The 24,872-nt window shown below is 35.1% G+C and overlaps 2 protein-coding genes across 6 annotated transcripts in view; one reads left to right on the top strand and one right to left on the bottom strand.

Annotated features, from left to right (window-relative positions):
- Positions 1–24,872, bottom strand: part of spg (dedicator of cytokinesis spg) — a 228,643-nt gene that overhangs the window by 44,390 nt on the left and 159,381 nt on the right. The window lies entirely within an intron of this gene.
- Inx3 (innexin 3) overlaps positions 18,361–24,872 on the top strand; it is a 34,283-nt gene continuing 27,771 nt past the window's right edge. The window contains exons 1-2 of one of the 3 annotated variants that reach the window (XM_075294846.1): positions 18,361–18,733; positions 18,810–19,154. The gene's annotated coding sequence lies outside the window, so the exon portion shown is untranslated. Of the gene's footprint in view, positions 19,155–24,872 lie in introns of all 3 variants that reach the window. The other 2 variants (XM_075294806.1, XM_075294879.1) reach the window with 2 other exon arrangements.

Here is a 24,872-nt window from a genome sequence, read left to right on the forward strand (position 1 = left end):
GAATGTACTTGAATGACATAAGCAAAAATTCTATTTTTGGTATTTTCTAAAATTTTGAAATTTTTTTAAAACTCGTAAATTTTACTTAGATTATGTCCATACGTATCTAAAATGAAAATTGTCATTTAAATTGTACCTGGCTTAATCTCGTATAACGCTAAAGACATTTTAGAAAAATTTTAACTCCCAATTTTTCCGTAAAAAATGGAATATTCTTAAACAAACGAAAAAATTTATTTATTTTTTTTGGGTAAATTTTCTACATTTTGTATCACTTTGAAGTTAGTAAAAATGTTTGTTAAAATTTTCTAAAATAAACCTAAATTTTCTTCAATGATGCGTTAACTTTTTTTAGGTGAACCAACCGATTTTTATAATCGGTGAATTCAACTCCTGAAAAATGGTTTTGATAGTCCACTTTGCCTTCATCATTCTCATAAATCATTCGTTAGAGGTTGCAATAACAAAATCCGTATTCGTCTTCATTTTCTGTTCGACTATTAATTTTGAATGCCATCAAACAATTCTAAATTCAATCAAAATCACTAAACCCCTGTGCTGGATTTCCTGGAGTATTCAGTTACCACCCCATATCCTCGAAAGTGAACAACGGTCGACAAAGGGTTAAATAGTGAGCATACGTACACACAAATATGCTGTACTCTATGAATATTACGCCCACTTACATTTTTCTTCGTTCTTGTCTCGAGTAGAAAGAACAATTTTCAAAAAGCCTCTCTGTGTGTCTGTGTCTTAAATAGAAAAGTACCAAACAAAGATTTCGAAATGTAAATACGAATGTAGCATACATATACCTATGGTATTATCTTCATATGTATGTAAAGATATTAAAACAAATGTCTTTATATCTGACAGTCAATGACATTTCATAGGCACTTTTACCTGTTTAAGTGGACGGATGATCTTCTACAGTTTTAACAACATTGCGGTAATTATCTTGAAACTATCGTAGATTTAACTACAGATAGTTGTGACTAAATTGTCGTGGAATCCTTGATGTACTATATTTCATAATTAAAAAGAAAACTGATTAACCAATTGAAGTACGAGCGTTTCTTTTTTTATATTTCGGGATTAGAAAATTTCTTTTCAATAACTTAATAATACCAATTAAATTGAATTGAAGTACTAGAATCTTACTACTTTTAGTTTACGAGCTAGTTTGTAAGGATAGACTTAATAAATAAATATATAAATTCCTTAATCTTCATGTCCAATAAGCTCGTATGAAAATGGTAATAATATGTAGAACACATATTAATTATTGCAAATCGCTTTATTGCAAATATTCCCCATTAAGATCTATACACTTTTGCATGCGTTTGAACCAACTATCGATTCACTTTTGCCACTCGGATCTAAATGCATCTTCCCAAGGCCCACTGTAATCCTTCACCTTTTCTTTTTGTCTGTACAAAAAAAAAATTGACAATATTTTGTATAGAAATAAACTTTTGACAAAATTCTCTATAGAAATAAAATTTTGACAAAATTTTCTGTAGAAAACAAAATTTTTTATAGAAATGGAATTTTGACAACATTTTCTATAGAAATAAAATTTTCTATAGAATAAAATGTTGATAAAATATCTTATAGAAAAGAAATTTTGGATGAAATATTCTATAGAAATAAAATTTCGACAAAATTTTTATATACAAAAATTTTATATACAAATAAAATGTTGACAAGATTTTCTATAAAAAGAAAATTTTGACAAAATTTTATATATAAATAAAATGTTGACGAAATTTTCTATAGAAAAGGCAATTTGGACAAAATTTTCTAGAAATAAAATCTTGATAAAATTACCTATTGAAAAGAAAATTTTGACAAAATTTTCTATAGAAATAAAATTTTGATAAATTTTCCTATTGAAAAGAAAATTTTCTATAGAAATTAAATTTTGATAAAACTTTCTATAGAAATACACATTTTTATAGTAATACAATTTTGACAAAATTTTATATACAAATAAAATGTTGACAAAAGTTTATATAGGAATACACTTTTGACAAAGTTTTGTATAGAAATAACATTTTGACAAAATTTTCTATGGAAATAACATTTAGAGAAAATTTTATATAGAAATAAAATTTTTACAAAATTTTCTATAGAAATAAAATTTTGACAAAATTTTCTATAGAAATAAAATTTTGATAAAACTTTCTATTGAAAAGAAAATTTTGAAAAATAGAAATAAAAAATGTTGACAAAAGTTTCTATAGGAATACAATTTTGACAAATTTTTGTATAGAAATAAAATTTTGACAAAATTTTCTAAGGACATAACATTTTGAGAAAATTTTATATACAATAACATTTCGACAAAATTTTATATACAAATAAAATATTGACAAAATTTTCTATAGAGATAAAATTTTGATAAAATGTCCTATTGAAAAGAAAATAAAATTTTGATAAAATTTCCTATTGAAAAGAAAATTTTGACAAAATTTTCTATCGAAATAAAATTTTGATAAAAATTCCTATTGAAAAGAAAGTTTTCTATAGAAATAAAATTTTGACAAATTTTTATAGAAATAAAATTTTGCCAAAATTTTCTATAGGAATTAAATTCTGACAAAATTTTCTATAGAAATAAAATTTTGACAAATTTTTCTACAGAAATAAAATTTTGACAAAATTTTCTATAGAAATTAAATTTTGACAAAATTTTCTGTAGAAATAAAATTGTGACAAATTTTTCTATAGAAATAAAATATTGACAAAATTTTCTATAGAAATAAAATTTTGATAAAATTTTCTATAGAAATAAAATTTTGACAAATTTTTCTACAGGAATTAAATTCTGACAAAATTTTCTATGGAAATAACATTTCGACAAAATTTTCTATAGAAATAAAATTTGACAAAAATTTATATAGAATTAAAATTTGACAAAAATTTGTATAGAAATAAAGTTTTGACAAAATTTTCTATAGAAATAAGCTTCTGACAAAATTTTTTATAAAAATAAAATTTGGACAAAATTTTCTATAGAAATAAAATTGTGACAAATTTTTCTATAGAAGTAAAATTTTGACAACATTTTCTATAGAAATAAAATTTGAAAAAAATTCTATAGAAATAAAATTGTGACAAATTTTTCTATAGAAGTAAAATTTTGACAAAATTTTCTGTAGAAATAAAATTGTGACAAATTTTTCTATAGAAATAAAATTTTGACAAATTTTGTCTACAGGAATTAAATTCTGACAAAATTTTCTATGGAAATAACATTTTGACAAAATTTTCTATAGAAATAAAATTTGACAAAAATTTATATAGAAATAAAATTTGACAAAATTTGTATAGAAATAAAATTTTGAAAATTTTCTATAGAAATAAACTTGTCACAAAATTTTCTATAGAAATAAAAGTTTAACAAAAATTTCTATAGAAATAAAATTTTGACAAAATTTTCTATAGATATAAAATTTTCACAAAAGTTTCTATAGAAATAAAATTTTGACAAAATTTTCTATAGAAATAAAATTTTGATAAAATTTTCTATGGAAATAACATTTGGACAAAATTTTCTATAGAAATAAAATTTGACAAAAATTTATATAGAAATAAAATTTGACAAAAATTTGTATAGAAATAAAATTTTGACAAAATTTTCTATAGAAATAAACTTTTCACAAAATTTTCTATAAATATAAACTTTTCACAAAATTTTCTATAAATATAAAATTTTCACAAAAGTTTCTATAGAAATAAAATTTTGACAAAATTTTCTATAGAAATAAAATTTTGACAAAATTTTCTATAGAAATAAAATTTGGACAAAATTTTCTATAGAAATAAAATGTTGATAAAATTCTGTATAGGAAAAAAAATTTGACAAAAGTTTTTATAGAAATAAAATTTTGACAAAATTTTCTATAGAAATACAATTTTGAAAAAATCTCTATAGAAATAAAATTTTAACAAAATATAGAAATAAAATTGTGGCAACATTTTCTATAGGAATTAAATTCTGACAAAATTTTCTTTTTTGACAAAATATAAAATACAAATAAAATGTTGCCAACATTTTCTATAGAAAAGGCAAGTGGGACAACATTTTCTATAGAAATAAAATTTTGACAAACTTTTCTATAAAAATAAAATGATTGGGAATTTGTAAATTAAATCTTTAAAATATTATCGATTTGAAGTGACACCAAAAAACAACCCGTATCCTATTCATTCTAATTGCAAAACTGGAAATCCATTTAGTCCACACACTAATTCCTAAGAAATCTATTTTTTTTCGCTGTAATCAGGACGACGATGTTAAAACACCGCACATTAAGGATACTTCCATCACCATGTACAACACCTTAATAATAGCCAATGTCTTTATAAGCGCTAAATGTCGACTAATAATGGTATTTATGGTCCTACATTACAAATGGGGAAGGATTACCAAGGGCATTTATACCCAAGTGTTGATGTTGTTGTCTCAGCCGCTAGTGTTGTTGTTAATATTCAGAATTCTTAAACATTTTTGTTTATAACCCAAACAATAAAGCCGACGGCATACACATACAGACATACACACAAATATCTGTCATTAAAACAAAAAACGACATCTTAATGTAATATAGAATGTGTTCTACGTGAATGCATCCATGCAGGAAAGAGTCAGTGAGAATTCTGGTTGATGTTGCCATTGCCGTCATAGCTATAACCATCATCTGCATCATTTGTGAGTTGGGCTGGCGGTTCGCGCATCCCATTTACTGCTTTACTGTGTGGCAGGTATGTGTAATAAGTTATGAATGTATTTAGAGGTTACTCTAGGAGGTGCGCTCACTACAGGTAACAGAGGAGGCAACAGGCCAAAATTAAATCAGGTTGGTATTTCCTAGGGTGGCGTTTTTGTAGCAATCTACAGTGTTGGAAATTTAAACATGGTTATCCAGCATAAAACTTTTCTTAGCTCTTCGCAAGTCATTAATTGTAATAATTGCGAAGAGCAACCATGTATATGTTCGGCGAGAACACAAAATTTTTACGACAAAAATGTTCATCGTCCGGGACATCATCAACGCCACAGCCGCTCGTTTGCCCAATTGGGCCCAAATTCCCAGCCCAAGCGGCGGGACTCGCAGACGAGCGTGATGAACGCCGTTGTGCTCACCCTGCTGATCCTAGAATCAGGGAACTGAATCTAGAGATTAGTAAGGTAGTCGACGAACACAAGCGGAACACTTGGTTAGAACACCTGAAGCAATGTAACTTAGGCACAGGAACAGGTAAATTGTGGTCAACAGTGAGAGCCCTCTCGAACCCCACCACAAGGGGTGATGGGATCGCAGTAAACTTTGGCGGCGTGACGGTGACTGATCCGAAGAGATGCGCCAGATTTTTCAACCGACATTTGTCGATCATCCCGAGAGTAATAGAGCGAAAAGTAGAGCCACTCGTTGCATACGTGGTCTCCGAGCCGTTGACACACCACAATTTACATCAGCCGAAGATACCAATGTCATCAACAACGCGAAACCATCCAAGGCGACGGAATTTCAATTCGAATGCTGAAGCATCTGGGAATACTGGGAGTTGAGTACCTGACACCGTGGTGCAATGGTTAGCATGTCCGCCTTGCATACACAAGGTCGTGGGTTCGATTCCTGCTTCGACCAAACACCAAAAAGTTTTTCAGCGGTGGATTATCCCACCTCAGTAATACTGGTGACATTTCTGAGGGTTTCAAAATTTCTCTAAGTGGTTTCACTGCAATGTGGAACGCCGTTCGGACTCGGCTATAAAAAGGAGGTCCCTTGTCATTGAGCTTAACATGGAATCGGGCAGCACTCAGTAATAAGAGGGAAGTTCACCATTGTGGTATCACAATGGACTGAATAGTCTAAGTGAGCCTGATAAATCGGGCTGCCACCTATCCTAACCTAACCTGACCAGACTCCTCAATTTGTCCTTGGAATCACCCATTATACTCGATGTCTGGAAGATGGGTAGGATGATTCCACTACTGAAGCCAGGCAAAGATTCGAGTAAAGGTGAATCGTTCAGACGTATATCCCATCTCCCGCCAGTAGGCAAGACACTTGAGGCACTACTCCTCCCCAGCCTTGTGGAGAATTTTCCAGCTGCATACCATCAACATGGATTCCGTAATGTACATAGCACGATAACAGCCTTGCATGCCATTTCAGCACACATTAATATGGGACTCAATCAGCCCATGCCGTGTCATAGGGCGGTCCTCGTGGCGCTTGACCTATCGACGGCATTCGATATAGTCAACCATGCCACACTACTCGAGGACATCGAGAATACGTCCCTACCGGCAGGAACCAAGCGTTGGGTTCTGAATTATCTGCGCGGATGCCAGTCTTACGTGGAATTCAGGGACAAGAAGTGAGGACACCGTAAATTTAAACAGGGAGTTCCCCAGGATGGGGTGATATCTCCGGCACTGTTCAATCTCCACCTGTCCTCGATTCCACCCCCACCTGAAGGCGTCGAGATTGTATCATATGCGGACGATTCTGAAATCATGGTATCCGGGCCCATTGTTGATGACATATGCGATCGATTGAACTTCTACCTCGCTGATCTTACCAGTTATTTCACTGCACGATATTTGAGGATATCTCTCACCAAAACCTCAGCCACACTATTCACTATATGGACGGCGGAAGTACGAACGCAGTTGAATGTTTTAAGTCGTCCTCTCATGCTACTGCAGTTTGTGATAAGTTCCGCTGTAGAAACAAGGTCCTCCAGTCGATTGCCGGCAGCACTTGGGGTGCGGACAAAGAAAACTTATTGACTACATGTAAGGCAATTGGTCGGTCAGTGGTAAACTATGTGGACAACTCAAACGAGCGACTCGCAGTGGAATAACATACGCAGTGGAAATACAGAACGCTGGCCTTAGAACTGCAACAGGATGTCCCCTGGATCAGCTTTATGCGGAGACCAAGATCATCACAGTGCGTCGACACAATTACATGTTGTCAAAGCAGTACCACTTGAGTTGCTATCGGAGCTGTCTTCCAAATCACCATCTTGTGGATTGACAACCTCCACCCAGGAATGTAAGGGATGATCTTCACCTTCTAGAGCACGAGAGCGTTATAAAAGAGAGCATCTAGATCAGGCAGCATACCAGACAGGTCTGAACAGGATTCATGAGGATACTGTAGCTGAATCCTGTTCTCGCAGTCCGACTACCGCCCATAGCACCGGAGGAGAGAGACCTCCCACGGCAGACCATGGTAGTTTTGGCCCAATTAAGATCAGGCAAATGCAGCCGCCCCAATTCCTACTTATCAGTGATTGATAGCAGCGTAGCTGACGTCTGTCCCATCTGTAATCATGGGCCACATGACACTCGTCACCTTTTCGCTTGCCCAGCTAAGCCTACCCGTCTCACCACCAGATCACTCTGGACACAACCCATCCGCCTACCCGTCTCACGACCAGATCACTCTGGACACACCCCATCCTTGTCGCACAGTTCCTTAATCTGGCTACTAATTGAACTACATAAGCATAGAACAAAATGAATGAGACTACATTAAAATCTGTTACAACAACTGTCCAAAAATAACATTTTGCTCTTGAAACAGGTTTGGGGTAATCATATTCCTTCTTTGGAAGCAAAGAATTATTTTTGTTTTCGCATGTAGTCTTGTAATTTGAACCGTCTATTACTTCAAAAGATGAACTTAAATTAATTTTCTTAACTGTAATTCACCAATGCGGTAGGGTATAATGAATGGTGATGTCTCTTTATGACAATATGTGTGTTTGTGTGCGTGAAATATGTAACTTTTTTTAATGAAATTTTCTAAAAAGTGATAAAACTAAATAAACATTTCATTATGCTAAGAAGAAAAGACATCAGAGAATAGAGTGCTGTGCCAATGCAAGAATAACCAAAAGAAGAGCAGCAGTTACGCGGACTGCATTTATGCACTTTTCAAAGGAACACATTACCAGATGGACGGACAAGGCATACACATGGGCAGTGAAGCAGACAGACAGACAGAGAGACACAGGCAGGCTGGAAACTTCGTTTTTTTTTTTACGAAAGAAGGATTGAATAGATAACTTATACTGGCACTCACATTCGCATACAAAGCGTGTCCCTTAGGAGCAAAAGACAACAAAACGGGTATATTCCCTCACCATCGATGCCATCCTACATCCAAATATGGAGCTTCACTCATATGTATGTAAGTGCGACCAGAGTAAATGAATATTTGTCATATCGTTTTCTTATTTGAAATAATGCTATATCATACTTGGAGAGCTGCACCCGTTTCTTTTCTTGTTGCCACTTTTCCACTACCTCATATTTGTGTCCCTATATTCGTGGCCAACAAAGCCTGTTGTCTGTTATGCTCTTTCTTCTAGTGCTCCATAGCTCCTATTATAAAGGGTCACGGATGCACAACTTCAAGAACAGCAAACCGGAGTCGAATGTGGAAAAAAGGCCATGGTAACAAGCTACTTCACGAATACGAAAACCGCCGTTGTGGCGACAATCATAATAATGGTGGCAATGGAAATGTTGATGGCAATAAAGGATATCATTTGCCACACATTGCCAACCTATTCGGCGGCAGTAGGCAATGAGTGCATTATTTTTTTGCCAATTTGAAAGGATGTCTCAGGGGGTATCATCATGGTTTTAATGAAATTTAATTTATAAACGAACTATAGGATGGTATTCGTTTAGAAATTTTTATCCTGTTGCACTCATAAGAGTTTAAGAATGCACAATAATTAAAATAGTTTGAATGTCTACTTTTCACATTGGGATGCACTCCGAGAAATGTCATTATAAGTGACTTGGGTAGCCAATATGGGAGATACTCCCACCCTTCGAGACACGGACAATATACTCGTATTGTATAACGTATGGTACACTAATAAAACAATTACGTTCCAAAATCGTGAACGGACGGTAATAAAATGAAACGAAAACGTTCACGAAAAATCAAAACGGAATGTTCACGGTTTCGTCCACGGGTGATCACAATTTCATGGCCATGAAAATTCTTAAAATATTTGTTACACGTTCTTATGGCAACTCCGTCGGTGGGGCAAAGTGCTAAGGCGAATGGAGCAAACAATCCAGGTTCGAGTCACAGTAGCGGATTTTTTTTTTAAATTCGTAGCCATTACGTTTTCAGATCATGAACGCTGGTTGTTGTGTTGACAACGCATGGTGTCATTTTATCATTTTCCGATTGACACCGTCTGTTCTTCGTTTGACACCACATGTGTGTTGATTCACTTTCATGAACGCATCGTTTTGAAACATGCACGCCGTTCATGACTTTTCTATGGGTGTATGTATCTGCTACGGGTCACCTTAAAATATGGGATCAATGTCTAGTGAGGAGTCATTGGAGATTGACCGTACATATTCCTGAAAATAAGACGGCTTAATCATATACACCTGGACCTCGGTTTGCGTCGTTTTACTTTTGCGTTGTTTCGAAGTTGCGTCGCTGTTGAATTGGACTAGTTTTCACTTTGCGTCGTTAGATTTTCAAAGTTGCGTTATTATCTATCTCCAATCTTTGCATAGTTTGCCATAGAAACTCATAATTCACTTTGCGTCGTTTCAGTTTGCGTCGTGGTTTTTTGGAACGTATCTGCGACGCAAAGCGAGGTCTAGGTGTACTGGCAATACCTTGATACTCAAGGTAAAGGAATACAGGACCTGATTGGGAGTGCAATAATCAGGTTCTGTAGACGCATTTTTGCCACTCTAGAGCAAGCAACATTTCGAAGGTATGTGAACGGGAAGGAGACGTTGGAGATGCTATTCGACGTACATATTTCTGGAATTGATTCTTAAGATAAAGGACGTATTATAGCCCCTCTAGAGCAAGCAAAATGAAGAAGGTATGTAAACATTTAATTTAATTTAAGGAAAATAAGCCTTAGTTCAAAGACATTGGACTTTAACGGAGGGACGCAAATATACAAAATTTGTGTCGTAAATTTAATAAAAAAATTTTGTATAAATTTCCTTTAATTAAAATGCCATTATTTTAAAGAATTTTGTCCTTAATATTATATAAATTGCACATCCTAAAATTTAAGTTGCGTACTATTTAATACCACGTAAATAGTTTTTCAGTGTATAAAGAGATTCCACCACCTTAACCTTGGAATGTTGCTATAAACAATTTTTTTTTCATTTCTGGTGTTATTCGGATGCCCAAAATTAAACAGATTCCTAAGAGTTTTCCGGAGACTGGTTCATGCATAAATTGTCCCAGGACGTGTCCTTTGGAATACGTGTCCTAAAGTGTAAATTTACTCCTCAATGACAAACCCATTTTAAAGTAACCGGTCCCTTCTATACGTTTTGACCAGAAATGGGACTGGGTCCTTACACACCAGCGACAAGTCCTGTACTGGTCCTGTGGTTAATCCATTTCCCGTAGGGTACTTTCGCAAATGTGTGAGGTGTCACAATGGACTGAATAGTCTGAACCTGAACTATTCAGGCCATTGTGATACGGTACCAAGTAGCCTAACCTAACAATACTGTAGCCTAAGTTACAATGCTCTGTTCCGCCACAGCATAGTTAGTACAACATTCCTGGAATCCCGTGAACCAATTAGTATAAAACGAGTGCCTACTTCAGAAGTTCCTCTAAGCTACATGAGACGACGAAAGTTGACTAAAACTTTGATTTCTAACTCTCTGAAGCAATTGGAATCGCCTTTTGATTTATATAAATATGGATTTCTGGGATGATGCAATCGGAAGGTCGGTTAATAGTTAGGGGTAGGGGTCATTCAATTAATCCGGCTAAGTAAAGAAAATAAGCGATTGATCATTTTCGGGCACGTTTTCAGTTTACGTCACCAGAAATTATTGAAGTCCTGTGATATCCGCTTCCCCGATCCAGGAGATCTCTAACAAAGGACAAGAGCTTACGAACTTCAGGTGTTATAACCTCAATTTCGGGCTATGATTCTGATTCTATTATCAGCATGGTTTTTACAACGAATCATATAACACTCACCAAAAAGATGGAATTCTAACTCTCTGAAGCAGTTAAAATGTCTTCTGATTTATATACTTTGAGGATATCCGCCATCAAATCCTCAGCCACCATGGTGCAATGGTTAGCATGCCCGCCTTGCAGACACAAGGCGGGCATGGTTCGACCCCAGTTTCGACCAAACACCAAAAAGTTTTTCAGCGGTGGATTATCCCACCTGGTGACATTTCTGAGGGTTTCAAAGCTTCTCTAAGTGGTTCCAAACGCCGTTCGGACTCGGCTATAAAAAGGAGGTCCTTGTCGTTGAGCTTAACATAGAATCGGGCAACACTCAGTGATAAGAGAGAAGTTCACCAATGGACTGAATAGTCTAAGTGAGCCTGTAATATCGGGTTGCCACTATACCTAACTCAACCTAATCCTCAATCACACTTCACAACACGGGCAGTATAGTTGAAACTTGAAGGGATGGCAGTTGAATGCCAGAATCGATGGCGAAATAATTCCGACTATAAATTACACCAACATTTTCGGCGTCACATTTGACAGTCTTTTCAAATCGTCTGTCCATGCCACTTGGGGTGCGGACAAAGAAACCTTGTTTACTGCATACAGTGCCAGTGTGGACACCACAAACAAGCGACACGCAGTGGAATAACATACAGATCTGTCAGAACGCTACCCTTAGAACTACGACAGGATGTCTCAAAAGAACATTTCCTTTATGTGGAGACCAAGATCATCCCTTTGCGTAGACACAATTACATGTTGTCAAAGCAATATCCACCATCTTGTTGTTAGGCAACCACAACCCAGGAATGCGCGAGATCCTGCATTACCAAATAGAGCCTCTAGATAAGCCAGCATACTAGGCAGGACTGAACAGGATCCATGAGAATACCGGTACTATGACGACTGGTCATAGTACCGGAGAATAGAGTCAACCCGCGACAGACTAGGGTAGTTTTGGCCAACTAAGATCAGGCAAATGCAGCCTCATCTGTAACCAAGGGCCTCATGACACTCGTCACCTTTTCGCTTGCACAGCTAAATTTATGCGACTCAACGCCATATCACTCTGGACAAATCTCTTCCTTTTCGCCGACTTCCTTGATCTGGATATACGCTGATGTACAAAAGCGTAAAACAAAATGGATGAAATCACAAAGGACTGTTACAATAACAACAACTGATGTCCTGTGCCATCCTCTACTGCTCCTGATCCGGGAGATCTCTACGAAAGGACTCAGTGCTAATACCTGGACTTTATGATCAGCATGGTTGTTACAACGAATCATTATCCTCTCTCAGTAATGCTGGTGACATTTCTGAGTGTTTCGAAGCTTCTCTATGTGGTTTCACTGCAATGTGGAACATCGTTCGAATACGGCTATAAAAAGGAGGTCCCATATCATTGAGCCATACAGAAGAAAAGTCCACTACTGGGGTATCACAGAAGAAAAGTCCACTACTGGGGTATCACAAATGAGTGTTGAACATTTTTGGGCACATTTTCGGGTTACGTTACTGACTCGTCATCAAAAAAGACTGATGCCTTCCGCTACTGCTATCTGAGTGTTATCTACCACGATCCGATGACAAAAACTTGCAAACTGCCACATGTTTGGTTTATAATACTTGACTCTTGTTGTAATATATGGACTCAGTTTCTAGGCCATATTTGTTATTACAAGGAATCATATAGCACTTGTCTATAAGGCAACTTCCCCCATCAGTTTAAGATAATGAAACCCCTCGTTGATGTTAAGTCATTACACCCAATCTGAGGGTAATGCAATGAGTAATGACAAAACTCCTTTAGCTAAACCTTTTTCACCTTAACTACTTACCTATTTTTTGCAGAGAAATTTTCTCCAAGCGATGATTGTCTCGTTTCATCTAGCCACCATCTACGATCTCGTGTTACACATAGGTGCCGAGGAAAATTGGTAAGATAATATGACAATGGCAATTGCATCTATACCATTTCAATATAGATTTTCAATAAAAAAAAGATCCGTCTGGTCTTGGATCCCTCTCTCTCTCTGTCTGTGTCAGGGCCAAAGTAAGACAAACGCAACAACAACAACAATACAAGAAAACAGAAGAGGGGAAAATATGTGAGATTATGCGAGATAACAGACCCCGCCAATAATGCTCTCCAAATCGTACCACACCTTTAGACCAAGTTTCCAGTCTAACATCATCATGCCTAGCTAACTATTAATATCGGCCAAGTGGGGGGGGGAAATAAAGAAGTGGCTGGGGGAAGTAAAAGCAGAAAGAAAACGAAACCGCCAATGTGACCAAACAGCTAAGTGTCAGTGTGACAAACCGGCCCAAAGCAATGGTTTGTTGGTTAATCAAACTGCTCCAACGAACGGTCTATCTGTCTATCTGTACGGACGGACGTCTGACCGTCAGTGGGTCTGTCAGTATCTTGTCGTTACAATAGACATTGTCGCCATTGATGCTGGGGGAAAAGAGCAGACTTGTTGCTCCGTTCACCATGATACAGAAGGTTTTTTTGGGGAGAAATGGATAAATGGCTGTTCGGTCGGTTGGCCGGTAGTAGTGGGATGGATACCACATGCATGTATTCATTTCATCCATTCTTTTTGGTATTCTTGAGAATGTATGTGCGTGTGTCTCTCGGTCTTGGTTTTGTCCAATCTTGAAAAATGAAAAGCCAAGCAGGTTTTTTATAAAGCCATAAATTTTAAGTTCACAACACCAACAACAACAACAAAAAACCTTATGTTCTCACAATACCACCATGTCACATAGACCCCATAGCCCTTTTCAAAGCAAAGCATCTCTTCCTACTTAGCCACAGTACGACGACGACAAAGACGACATACACGCTTGAGATTTGTCGCATAGAATTCAAAACAGATTTCGAAGTCTGCATGAGATTGCTGGTTGCTTTGCTTTGAATGGTGAAAGAAAGATATCGATTAATTTTTTAAGAAATTCTTTGAAGATGTCTGTTATTTTTTTTTCATTCTATCCTCAAAAGAAACTAATCTTTTGTTTGTCCAAGCAGCAGTCAGTCAGCACACACAGAACAAATAAAACTAAATGGCAGACAAAAAAGAAAAAAACTAAAACCAAAACCTTACCATCATCATTCATTGCCACGAATAAGCGAATGGAGAGCGTGTGTGGGTTGGGAATGTTGGCAAGTGAGTAAGCTGAAGAGACTAGCGGATGTACTTCAGCCGTGATTGTAACTCCTTTTGTACATTTACCTATCATATGCCTTATGACCATTTTAATTCATAACCAATAATGTCTGTTGGGATGTTAGTTTTCCAAAAGGGAATTTCTTTAAAAGATATATCCATTTCATTGGATTGACAATCTTTAGTCATTGTATGAACTTCCAGTGTAGTCTGGATGCAAAAGGCAGGAACTTCTAAAGGGATTGAACTCATGACAAGAAAATAATAAAATCGACAGCCAGGAAACCCACGGCAAGAAAATTCACAGAATAGAATATTTTTAGTTTTAAACACGAACTTAATTGATCCAATTAATTTTTAATTGATATTGCGCTTCAGTCACGGCAACAAATTCACGGAATAAAATATTTTTAGTTTCAAATACGAACTTAATTGATTCAATTAATTGTTAATTAATATTGCGCTTCAATCACGAATTACTAATATGAATCAGCAATTAAGAAATTAATTTATCCAATTAAAAATTTAATTGATACAAGATATTGTTGTAATTAATTTTTGTAAATCAATTAGTTTTAAATTCAACATTTTTCCAAATTCAATTAAAATTTTAATTGAAAAAATATTCCCCCATGTTTCGATATTTTTTCTGCGTTTGTGAATTTTTACACCCATAAAAAAAAATAATGAACGGCAAATATAAAAGGCCTCACTCATACTCCAACGCCTCTCTCTCTATCATGCGTGAGTTTCTCTATATGTGTGAGTTTCCTCCAGGATAACAACTTTCGATTTTTTCAGCCGGGTACACAGAATAAAATCTTTTTTGTCTTTAAACACGAATTTAATTGATATGTCTTCAATCACAGAAATGATAGTATCAATAAATAAATTTCTGTGATTGATATTTATTTCAATTAAAAATTTTGTTGAAACAATTCAATGTTTAATTGAATATGTTTTTAAATCCAATTAAAATTTTAATTGGAATAATTTGGGTGAAATTTTTTCTGTGTAGGTTAGGGTTCACAAAGTGAATTCCGAATAATTGCACCGATTTCAAGCTGAATGAATTGAATAATAATAATAATTCATACACTGAAAAAAATATTAAATGAACGTGAGAGAAGTTCACCACTGTGGTATCACAAAGGACTGAATAGTCTAAGTGAGCCTGATACATCGGGCTGCCACATAACCTAACGTGAGGCCAAAGATTTCATGTTTAAAACACAAATGCAAATTTTGCTTAGCATAGAAGACACATTTCTCTAATAAAGGGTGATTTGTTAAGAGCTTGATAACTTTTTTTTTTTTTAAACGCATAAAATTTGCAAAATCTCATCGGTTCTTTATTTGAAACGTTAGATTGGTCCATGACATTTACTTTTTGAAGATAATTTCATTTAAATGTTGACCGCGGCTGCGTCTTAGGTGGTCCATTCGGAAAGTCCAATTTTGGGCAACTTTTTCGAGCATTTCGGCCGGAATAGCCCGAATTTCTTCGGAAATGTTGTCTTCCAAAGCTGGAATAGTTGCTGGCTTATTTCTGTAGACTTTAGACTTGACGTAGCCCCACAAAAAATAGTCTAAAGGCGTCAAATGGCATGATCTTGGTGGCCAACTTACCGGTCCATTTCTTGAGATGAATTGTTCTCCGAAGTTTTCCCTCAAAATGGCCATAGAATCGCGAGCTGTGTGGCATGTAGCGCCATCTTGTTGAAACCACATGTCAACCAAGTTCAGTTCTTCCATTTTTGGCAACAAAAAGTTTGTTAGCATCGAACGATAGCGATCGCCATTCACCGTAACGTTGCGTCCAACAGCATCTTTGAAAAAATACGGTCCAATGATTCCACCAGCGTACAAACCACACCAAACAGTGCATTTTTCGGGATGCATGGGCAGTTCTTGAACGGCTTCTGGTTGCTCTTCACTCCAAATGCGGCAATTTTGCTTATTTACGTAGCCATTCAACCAGAAATGAGCCTCATCGCTGAACAAAATTTGTCGATAAAAAAGCGGATTTTCTGCCAACTTTTCTAGGGCCCATTCACTGAAAATTCGACGTTGTGGCAGATCGTAAGTCTATTCATGATGAAATGTCAAAGCATACTGAGCATCTTTCTCTTTGACACCATGTCTGAAATCCCACGTGATCTGTCAAATACTAATGCATGAAAATCCTAACCTCAAAAGAATCACCCTTTAAAAAGTATTATCCTTGTCCAAAAGTCGATAAACTTGTCAACGAAGTCGTATTGTCCTTATAATTAAGTGATTTGGCTTAAAAATGGGTAGCATAATATGAAAGAAACATTTTTTGGGGAAAAGTCAACTTGACTTCAATAATTCAGAAAAAAAATCTTTAAAATTAATGAAATTGTCTTTAAATTTGTTGTCTTTTTGCATCTTGACTACAAAGCAAAAAATCGTTCAAAAATAGGACATGTGTTTCAACACATTATTTTAAAGACGTTTTTACTTGAAACATAGCATAATTTGTACTGGAAGTCGTGTCTGAATTTGGAAAATAAAGTTGTCTTTAACTCGTTTTTAAAAGACTTTGATAGCATATGAAGAAAAAAAACCTGAAAAAAGGGAAAATTAAAATTTGATTCCTAGAAGCAAGTACACAAAACCCAAATTTAAAAGAGAATTGTGTCTTAAAAGTTTCCTTACTTGTATTTTCCGCTTCTTTGGCTCGGAATCAATACCAACGTTGTTAAAGTAAAGACAAAATCTTTGGAACAGGGCATGCTTTTTTTCGGTTTACGATAGCCATTACTTATATTTGAGTGTGTGTTGCCAACTATATAAAATATAGTTGGCAACACATTCGAAAACGATGAAGTTAAATTTTTAGGAAATTAACTTTTTACACAAAGCGAAATGTGAGAAAATTAATTTTTGCTTGTCGTGGACAGCACGTCTATGTATTAATTATTTACGGTTTTACAGTATAATGAAACGCCTTACGTACTTGGTTGTCAGAAGGAAGTCCCTTGTCATTGAGATAAACATAAAATAGGGGGGCACTCATAGATAAGAGAGAAGTTCACCACTTGTGATATTACGATGGACTGAATAGTCTAAGGCAGTCTGAAATAATGGGCTACCGCTATATCAAACCGAGCCTATCATAGAAGGAGGCTATGATGAATAATAAATCATCCCTTTTCAAAAATATTTGTTCTTGTTTGATGGCTAGGTATACTAATCGGACTACCCTTATCCATCTAAAATATGGCCAAATCGTGTACCAATCTCACTGGAAAACCTAACGTAGTGCACAATCAACATCAGCAAAGAAACCAGAACGACATAAAGAATGCAAACACGTTAAAACAAAACCAAAAAAAAAGGAATCGTGAACAAATAAGACAAAAAATCGTCTTCCAGTAATGAGAAGCAGGTAGCAACAGGTTCCGTATTAATCATTTATTAAATAAATTGGTTTGCCAACAAACTCCAGCCGATGAAAGAGTGATCGTATAACTGATACAACTCTACACGCTCTCAATTCGTCCCTTTTGTGGCATTGTTATTGCAACAACCTCTTATCATGAACTTCACCAACTCTGGCAGAGACGATCACATTGTTGGGAAATATGAAATTGAAATGAAATTTATCTTTGGTAAATAAACAATTGTTAAACAAATACAATGAAGTAAAAAAGAGATAAAAAGTTAGCGAGAGTATTGATATAGCAATTTTCTTATATTCGAGAGTATACACACTCTCTTTTGATGAGTAGAGTTACCTTCTCTTTTATACAATTGATATCAGAAGGTTTGTTTACTGTGTTTGATTGGATTTTTTTTTGGGTGACAAAAAATAATTTAATTTTATTGATCATTTCAAATTAATTTAATTTAAAAAATGTACTTGTTTAACTAAATTTAATTTATTTACATTTGTTTATTTACTATAGTTGGCAACCCTTTTTTAACATCTCACAAATCTATAGAGAGATGTATTTGTGCCCAAGCTATGGATTGCAGTTAGAAATGTTAGTATGAAGTAAATAATAAGCTGTGATTTCTAAAGAGAGGAAGAGAACATGAATTTAAGAGAACACAAGAGAAATGAAGTTACATTCGATATTTAAGCGAATGACGATTACTTGTTTAGAGTTTGAAAGAAATGTGTTTATGCCAGTTTTAGTTGAAACGGCGAGAAGATCGGTAGTACGTGGAATAGACCACGCTTAGATACACATTGCCCTAAGCGTCGATCCGAAACGTGAAACATAGCTACTACCTATTGGTAGGGGGAAAATTACATTACATTAATGCAGAGTGTTTGTTAAATTTATGTTCATCGTTGTTCTGTCGTTGTTGTTGCTGCTGTAGCTGTAACAACCAACATTGGAGTTTGTAATTGCACATTTCCATATTCAGATATGCAATAAAAGAAGAAGAAGGAGTAGTGGCAACGAAATAAACGCCACTGTCTGTTCTATGTACTGAAAACACATCTGCATTTGAAATGAATTCGGGTGTATATATGGATAAGATTTAAAATAAGTAAGAGGGGTACATTTTTGCAAACTCGGTGGTATATACAACAACAACAAAAATTTGTGCATATTGTTGTTTTTAGTTTTCGTCGTTTGCCTGACTATCAACCACCATCTCGTGAACTACTAATACTACCTCTTGGGAAGCCAGTAAAACAAGCAGCATTTGCCTTCAACCGACAAAAAAAAAAAACACCAGCAGCAGTTTCAAGTAGCACAACAGCAGACATTTGCAACAGTAGTTAGATGCGCCGCGACAACAGCAGCCAATTTTTATTTGTTTGATTTTCGTGTCGTTTTTGTGGTGTTCGTTTAAATGTGCAACGGTGCATAAAAACGTATTTCGGAGAGAGAAAACAAAATGTTTTAAAAAACGTGATAGAAAAGTTTAATTAAAAGCATAAAAACTTTGTGAAATTAAGAAAAAGGTGAGCCCTTTAAAACCCCCCACATAACAGGTATACTTAAAATTACCACCACTTGAAAAATATTTAAATTTCTTTTTGGCTGGTTAACCAAAAAAAAATCAAGTTTTTATAAAGTGTCTACAATTCCAAATCAAGTCCACTTAACAAAAGCTTCTGTACATTATTATCTGGTAAATCTAAATGCTTGATTGAAAAAGATAATCCATTAGCAAAAGAGGAAAATTAAAATTATTTTAAAAAAATATTAAAACCAATGTGACTTTTTGAATATGTAAATTGAATTAATATGCTTGCTAATGATGTCAATCAAGAAATACGCCCAAATATACAACAAGACAATCCCCATGATTTTAGACAAAGATCTTTGTTTGATACATGAACTAGACCAGTCAATATTAAATTCGACTTAAACACACGAAAGCAACGAGTAACCCGCCACCAAACAGCAGCAGCAGCACAGCAGCTGAACAAAAATCCCATCTCAAGTTAAGCAAGAGTCAAACAATCACACTCACTCATACTCTCACAAAAATACCTTAAAACCAGTTTCTAAAAACAAAAGCAATCAAATTCAAAAACTACCTATAATAAGAAGCATAACACAACAAATCCAAGAAAAAACAACAACAAGTTCAGCAAATTTGCCGCTGCCACGGCCCTAAGATAAAAGAAGAGCAAATAAAAGAAATTTATTTTTAGTGGAGAGTGCGTAAAGTTCGGTTATGGGTTTTTCTACCTATAAACTCACGTATATCCTACCTGAGAGTAAGCAAAGTAAATAACATTGTAATATTTATGGTGTGCAGTGTTCTTATGCTGAAGTCCCACCTAATGTACACACAAGCATACATATGCTCTCATTGCATATGACTGTAATTGAAAGAGAGCATTCAATTAAATCTCTCTTCATTCTATTCCCGTATTGATAAAGTATTTGGTAATCATACATAAATAAAATCTTGAGATCTCTTAGCTGAGCTCAAGACCACATCAAGGACAATCGAAAAAAGGAGAGATCACATTTCTAAATGAACCTTCAAAATGCAAAAGAATAATATGTAAAAACAAATTTTAAATATTTATTCACGGGTGCCATGATTCACGTTGAAATTCAATCAGGTGATTGCTATGAGTAAAATTAAAAAATCATGGTTGTGTTTGTGTGAATAAGAGTCTGGGTTCAACTCAAAACCCCCGGTAAGGAACATTTGTGTTAATGGTGGTTAACAACTTGTCCACGAAACCCAAAAAAAAAAAAAATAACTTTAGATACATTTTCTACAAGACCTCTAAATTTGCCATCCTTTACGATTCATTATCGAACATCGAAACATTTTCGATAAGACAGACTCTAGTTTTCGAGGTATTAACGAGTGATTTTTGACATTTCGTTCGTCTCGAGGCGAACGAAAATTCCATAGACAGTAAAACTCTCAGAAATGTTCGTCTATTGGCGAATTCCCGGCTATAAGAATAAGGTTCCATTAAGGTACAAATAGAATAATACTGCACTCAATGGTATGGAAAGTTTTTACAAGGAGGGTCCGATACGAACATAACCTCACCACTTGATGTAAAGAACATCGAAAGATCAAGTTACTGCAGTGTTTAACATTCTCTTAAACCTGTTCGTAGCGAGACTCTTAAAAAGCTGGCAATATCGGTCAATGATTTGATTCTCGTGAAGTCAAAGTGTGTACGATGAAATGTAGACAGATGGCTGAAACATCACCACTATATTCCTATTGAGTGAGGGTAAGAAGTTTTGGGTCTAATTTTTTGGGTGCGATTACGAGCATGGCTGGGTGGGCAAATTGAAGGATTACATCTTCCTTCCAGTCTGGGTGAGGTGTGGTTATAGCACGTGCAGTTCTGTCGGTCGTTAGCCGGGAGAAAAGGATGAACTCACAACTAAGAGACTCCGGATTAGGTAGCTTATCAATATCATCTCCAACGTCATGAGGCATATAACAATATGGTTCTCCTAAATATGCTACCACAAAGGATAAACGAGAAATATCCATACACCGCCAACTGAAGGTGCAGAAGATATGCACGAAATTTTTTAACAAGAGAAACCTGACAGCCCAAATGCAATGCCCCAAAGACCATATACTTATATCGATGGTTCTTCCATGTCAAACTATGTTTGGCAGTTTCGAAAATTAAGAATAAACGAAGAAAATAAGATCACGCTTTCCTTATCTTATTTTGCACAAAATTATAACATTTATGCTGCACCAGACGATTTATAAATAAATTAAAAACTCAAAAGCTAATGTTGCACAAAAATTGTGATCAAAACCTGCGAAATTTAATTTTGAGCAGCTGTGCTCTTTACGAACAAGACAAAAGCAAAAACCGGAAAATTAATGTTTGGTTGGGAACTGACCTTTTAAAGAAAAAATCAAAACGAAATGTCATAAAATTAAGCGGCATGTAACAATATTGTTCTCTGAAATATGCTACCACAAAGGATAAACGAGAAATATCCATTCACCGCCAACAGAAGGTTTGGAAGATATGCACGAAATTTTCAACATGAGAAATCTAACGGTGCGAATGCAATGCCCTTTATACCATATACTTATATAGATGGTTCGTCCATGTCAAACTATGTTTGGCAGTTCGAAGATTAAGAATAAACCAAGAAAATAAGGTCACGCTTTCGTTCTCTTTCGTTTTCCTTTTTACAGTTTTCCAATTTTACACAAAATTATAACATTTATGATGCACCAGACCATTTATTAAATTAAAAATTCAATAGTTAATGTTTGCACGAGAAATTGTGACCAAAATCGCTGTGAACCAAAACAGCTGTGCTCTTTACGAACAACACAAAAGCCAATACCGGAAAATTAATGTTTGGTCGAAACCTACACTTTAAAGAAAAAAATCCAAAACGAAATGTTACAAAATTAATTTGTGGAACAGACACAAATTTTTTCCTGGAGGAAAATGAATCATCTATCTCAGTCTGTTTATGCAACGGCCAAGTAAGAGAAACGAAATAATGGACTTAGCTCGGTGTAAACGCTCCAAAGATGGCGAAGACTGTCCACGATTTTTTAAAATATATTTCAATAAGAAAGAGTTTCATATATCCATATGAATGCTTAGAAAAACATTTTTTCTTGTAAACAATAATTGGTTATAAGAAAAAAGTTCTGTTTTTTCTAACTTTCTTATATCCGCAATCTACTGTATATACTTATGGTTTGCTATTGTTTACCACATTAAACGTGCGTAACTAGACCCAGACGTTCCATCAACCCAAACATTAAACAACAAATAATCCAGTGAAAAATCTTAGCTATTATTAATTGAAATAAACGAAGCTGAAACCTCAATTCATGGAGACCTACTTAAACCAGAACACCAAGAAAGGCAAAGCAAAAAAAAAAAAAAACAAAAAGCACACATCAAGTAATAATAAAAAATGATTACAAACAAATCATAACACAAAAGCACATTGCGAATTTATATGATTTATACAATTTAAGTAAAGAATAACAAGAAAAACAAAAACTAAAAAAAAAATAAATAAATAAAACAAAGAAAAACTAGTAACCTAAAATAAATTTAGAATGGATTTGTAACATCAATGTTAACCAGTAGCAATGAGTAATAGAATCCTATATACAGCGAACGTCAAAATAAAGTGTAAAAAGGGTTTGTTTTAATAAACAGTCTAAGTCTGTGCTATTTCAACAACGCAAAAATGTTGAAGTTGCCTTGCTTTTAGAAGATTTCATTAAAATAAAATTTCAGAAACGTTAACATACCACAATAGACCTTTACGGTTACAGGTTATTTTCAAAAGCTGAATAATGTTTCTGTCGTTGAAAGAGGTTTTGCAAAAATCTTAAAAAAGCGCCTTTGCAGTGAAACCACTAGGAAAGAAAATAAAGTTTATTTTAGAAAATTAAAAAAAAAACATCAACACTAGCATTTTTCATTAGTCCATGACCTCAAGCCAAACAAATAATCCCAAAATTGTAAAATTTTAAAAATTAAAAAAAAAAATTAAATTAATATATTAACAAAACTTTATTACATATCTCGACAGATTCAAGAAGAAATTTATAAGAACCTGCTAAATGAGTTCTTATAAAATTACAAACACGTATTTCATCTAAATAAATTGCATCAATTAAATAAATAACTGAGTTTCAAATTTGAAACTTAATTGGAATAATCAACTAAAGTGCCCAAGAAATTGATTTTTTTTAATCGAGTATATTTTTATTCCTAACTAATTCAATGATTGGTACTATAATATTCGTGATTGAAGCCATTTCAATTAAATTAATTGGATAATGTTTTTTTCTGTGCACTGATTTGGTATTAAGGTACTCTACGTTATACGAAGGCTGCCTTTTATATTTCGGGATTAGGGATCAAAAAAAAAAATATTAATCATGGAAAATCGCTTCATTTTTTTTTTCAAAATATTCCCTATTAAGATCTATACACGTTGAACAAATTGTCAAAGAAGCTCTGCCACTCTGATTTATATTTTCCATTTATTCTGAACTTATCAACCGGTTCTTAAGGTGTCGAAAAACTTGGACCTCTCATTTATTTCTTACGTACGGAAATAAAAAGAAGTCATTCGGTTCCAAGTCAGGACTATACGGTGGATGACCCATCAAATCGATGTTTTGAGTGCTCAAAAATGCATTTGTTTGAGAGGCGATGTGTTAGAGCCCACATAGTCATGGTGAAATGTGATCCATCTTTGAGGATTGGTTTTCTTGATTTCTTGAAGACAACTAGCAAACAAATGGTTGTGTATCGCTTAGAATTGACTGTTGTGCGTTGTTCTAGTGATACGATTGCGACATGTCTAATTTTTCCGAAAAAAAAACGGACGAATCATTTTCTTGGCAGTACTTCGTGCGTGAGCAACTTTTGTTGGATTTGGTTCACCCGATGTATCAGGCTCACTTAGACTATACAGTCCATTTTGATACCACATTGGTGAACTTCTCTCTTATGACTGAGTGCTGCCCGATTCCATGTTAAGCTCAATGACAAGGGACATTCTTTGTATAGCCGAGTCCGAACGGCGTTCAACATTGCAGTGAAACCACTTAGAGAAGCTTTGAAACCCTCAGAAATGTCACCAGCATTACTGAGGTGGGATAATCCACCGCTGAAAAACTTTTTTGGTGTTCGGTCGAAGCAGGAATCGAACCCACGACCTTGTGTATGCAAGGCGGGCATGCTAACCATTGCACCACGGTGGCTCCCTTGAAAGACCCATACAGTCGACTGCTATTGTTGTTTCGGGCGTAAATCCACGACTCATCATGCCGTAGACGTGCTTCGAAGCTCCGCGATCGTATTTTTGGATCATTTCTTTCGACCAATCGAATGAGTCTATTTTTGAGCGATTGACAAATTGTGTGGGATCCAACGCGAACAAATTTTTTGACGGTCAAATGTTCATGCAATATTGAATGTATGCTCGTCCCACTAATGCCTTAGGTTGTATCAATCTCCCCATAGGTTACATGACGATCTTGCAATATCAGTTGGAACTTCAATGGTTTCCGGAACAACAATCGATTTTGGACGACGAAAATTTGTTTTGGAGTGAACTACGACCCCGGTTGAATTCACGATACCATCGACAAACACTGGCCCTTGACGGAGATTCATCGCCTAAAATTTAATTAATTTCATCGATGCGCTATTGTTGAATTAATCCAC

This window comes from Haematobia irritans, chromosome 1, assembly GCF_050003625.1.
Source record: "Haematobia irritans isolate KBUSLIRL chromosome 1, ASM5000362v1, whole genome shotgun sequence".
NCBI lineage: Eukaryota > Metazoa > Arthropoda > Insecta > Diptera > Muscidae > Haematobia > Haematobia irritans.